Below are 3,738 nucleotides of genomic sequence, written 5' to 3' on the forward strand. Positions count from 1 at the left end.
AGTCTGGTACTTTTAATTACTGTGTGTCATGTAGCTCAAGAAAGGTAGGACCATAGGAGAAGGGTATTATTAATGGAGAAAGGAGGGAAATGGGGTACCTTAAGTGGGAAAACCATGATGGAGGGGTGAGACAATGTGAGAGATAAGTAATGCCTAGCTAGTTTTGAAAACCAGAGGGAACCATATTATTCCTACAACCTACTGACAAATTATACATTGCAGATCAAGAAATATATGTCTAGGTAAGGTTTATCTGAGAACAATTGGTCTTTGCCCAAGATTTAGCTACATGATTTATTTTTTATTTTATGTGTATGAATGTATTGCCTGCATGTATGTAAGTGTACCCATGTCATGCAATAGCTGTGGAGGCCAGAAGAGGGCGTCGGATCCCCTGGAACTGGAGTCATGGATGGTTGTTAGCTGCTATGTGGGTGCTGAGAATTGAACCTAGGTCTTCTGCAAGAACAGCCAGTGCTCTTAATTGCTAAGCTGTCTCTCTAGCCCCACTAACTTCAATTTTCAACAAGAACATTATGTACTATGAGTAACAAGTATTGAAGTCTCTCTCTCTCCCTCACTAAGATGAATGAAGTTACGCACGCAGTACTTCAACAAGCACTGGACAGTCTTCCCTAGATGTACCTACTCCTTATCAGTCTCAAAGATGCTTATTTGGGCTCTGCTCCTCCACCTCCACCTTCTGTCCCATCTATTTTGTTCTTTCTCTGTCTTAGCTCTGAGTCGTCCCCCCCAAACCTCCTGTTTGTGTTCCTCTTCATCGGCTCATCGATGGGTCCAGCACCCCTTGCCCCTTTAGCGCCTGTTTTAGCAACACCTCTAGCTCTCTGGTCTCAAGCTTCAGGTGGTCCTGATAGAGCTTCCCTATTGTAACTGATGCTGGAGAACTTTGCTTTGCTGGGACTTGGGCTGTCTCGCCTTGATACTCTATTTTTAGCTCTCTTATGATTCACACAGGGATGTGCACCAAGAAAAATACCAAATGAGGTTTAGACCATGTCTCAGTGTTGGCCTCCAGATGTTTCCAGCAACCCAGGAGTTTTGGTCATGAAGCTGAATTTTTGTCCAGTTAGGTGAATCCTTAACTTTTCCTCATGATGTGATCTCACATAGGCACAGTTGGTGGCTTATGCTAGGTAAGAGCAGAAATTGAGTCAGGTGTGGTGGCACGTGCCTGTAATGTAGGCACTTGGGAGGTGGGATCAGGAGTTCAGAGCCGTCCTTAGCTTCATATGGAGCTGGAAGAGCGTCTCAGCTGCAGGAAAACTTATTTCAAAACAAAACCACAAACAAACAAAATAGAGCTGGATCTCGTGGCACATAGACTTTAGGATTGTCTCTGATTGTAAACATATCCTTTCTCAGTAGCAGCCAGAGGAGTCTTTGCAGGCTGGTGTCAAAACCAAAGTATTCTTGTGTCATGTATAAACATACATGGTAATGGAGAAAAGAAAGTGTGGATTCATCTCTTTCTTGTCAGTACAGTGTTGGGTCTGTGGCTTTTCTTCTTGGCTTCCATGGTATCTATGAGTCTTCTGTCTGCCTCTTCCTACCAGACTCAAGGGGTCAAGTAGAACTTTTTTACAGAAAAGTTACCAGGCTTGGGAAGGAAGCCCACTCCCTGGCACATGTATACGGCAAGTGAGTTAACTTCCACAGGCCCTGTCCATGAAGGTGATAAAATCCCAGGGCCTTTCTCTTGGGAGACTTAAAAAAGAATGTATCAGAGCATGAAGCAGAACTGAGCTGTATGTGTAGCTATGTGAATGCATGCTTTCATGGAATTCAGGACCTGCAGGCCTCAGAGTACAGCATCCTGGCATTTGAAAGAAAACCACAGGAGCAGAAAGGTCTCCCTCACCTTCTCTCTCCCTCTTCCCCTGAAGCAGCTCATGAAACTTCCTCCCACAGGAACCCTCCCTATGCCTAAGAGGAGAGCCCTGTCCTTAGCTCTAAAGATGCAAGGACTCGAAGAATATAAGCATACAGATTGCTAAAACCCTGCCAAGCCATTATCACGAGATCACAGCACCTTTGCACAGGCACACTTCTGTATGCCTGCACACTTCAGAAGATAGACCCAGCAGAAACATACATCTGCTCCTGTCGCCTTAGGTCTTCATTTTCTGAAGGAACCCGTGTTACATAAAACTTACATTAAATAAATGTTTATCCGGGGGCTGGAGAGATGGTCCAGTGGTTAAGAGCACTGGCTGTTCCTCCAGAGGACCTGAGTTCTATTCCCAGCACCCATAAGGCAGTTAACAACTATCTGTAATTCCAGTTCCAGGGAACCCAATTCTCTCTTCTGGTCTCTGAAGGCATTGCATGCATGTGGTGCATCTATATACAAACAGGCAACACACTCATACACATAAAATAAAAGTAAATTTTAAAATGTTCATCCTTTTGTTTAATTAAGGGATCACAGCTGTGAGCCCTGTGGTACGTGAGGAAAACCTTTCTTTCCTACAGCATCTTTGAGTCTACGGAAATCTGCACCAGCCACTTTCTATAAATATTTTCTTCTGATCACCACAATTATCTGGTATTTCACCTGATTTCAGAGATAAAAATGGAGTTTCCAAACAATTTCAAATGTTTTTACCATAAAGAATGATCAATGTTTGAGGAAAAATATTTTTAATTTGATTTAAGAATGATACAATGTATGGATATATCAGAACATTACATGGTGCCCCATAGATAAGTACAATCTTTATATCTTATGTATATATTAGACAGTTAAATCTGAAAAAAGAAATGAATATAAGTTCCTTAATAGTAACCAAAAAGTGGTATCATAATACTAATATTGATGAAGGTAAGCCATTTAATTTATAAGGATATATACTTGGGAAAATTAGTTCTCCCATCAACAAACATAGGACTAAAAATAAACTTGGAAAACTGTGAATATAAGGATACTAATAGTGTCCTCTTCTTTACCCGTTTTACTCTCCGTGCGCCTTAGGTGTTGAGGTTGCATTGTAGATGTATTGCTTAGGTCTGGGAAATTCATAGACAATGTCTGTGTGTGACCAGTTGTGGTACTTGGCAATAGTCTCCAATTGGTGCAAAATAAGCTTACTTTATGAGTGGTGACTGGGATATTTGTTTATAAATACAAGGATATATATTTTGCACATAGCACGAAATTACATTAGTCTAAGGATGTGATAGTCTTGGGGTTTTCTTAAATCATAGATCTAAGATCTATGACCTCTCCAGTCATGTGTATTTGGTTATGTTTACGGTACTACACTTGAGTTTCCTCCCACTGAGTGGGCTTTTAGTCCAATTTAGTAGTTGTTGATTGTCCTCAAGATAAAAGTGCCAATGTCATATGCTGTGCTGGCCATTGATGTGGTTATTTGATCTTGAAGCTGGTGTTGGGTCATTGATGGATGTTTTCCCTTGGCACCTTCGTAGTGCTCTCCAAAGCTATGAGAGCCAGCCTTCAGGGAAGTGGTTTCAGGTCAGTTCCAGCTCTGTTACTCCAAATCCTGGCTCTGAAGTGGGCTCTGCCCTCAGCAGTAGGGTCTTACCTTCAAGTTCTGGGAGGCTGTCGAGGGCTGTGGCAATAGCCTATGTAATTTTGTGAGTCTCTTGAACCACCCTGGCCAACAACTCATGGAAGGTTTATCCTGTGTGGCACTGTTTCTTGTTATGTAGCCTTTAGCTCTTCACATGGACTCATGTAGAGATACTGTGGAA

The sequence above is a fragment of the Nannospalax galili genome, unplaced genomic scaffold (genome assembly GCF_000622305.1).
Source record: "Nannospalax galili isolate Female #2095 unplaced genomic scaffold, S.galili_v1.0 scaffold761, whole genome shotgun sequence".
Taxonomy (NCBI): domain Eukaryota; kingdom Metazoa; phylum Chordata; class Mammalia; order Rodentia; family Spalacidae; genus Nannospalax; species Nannospalax galili.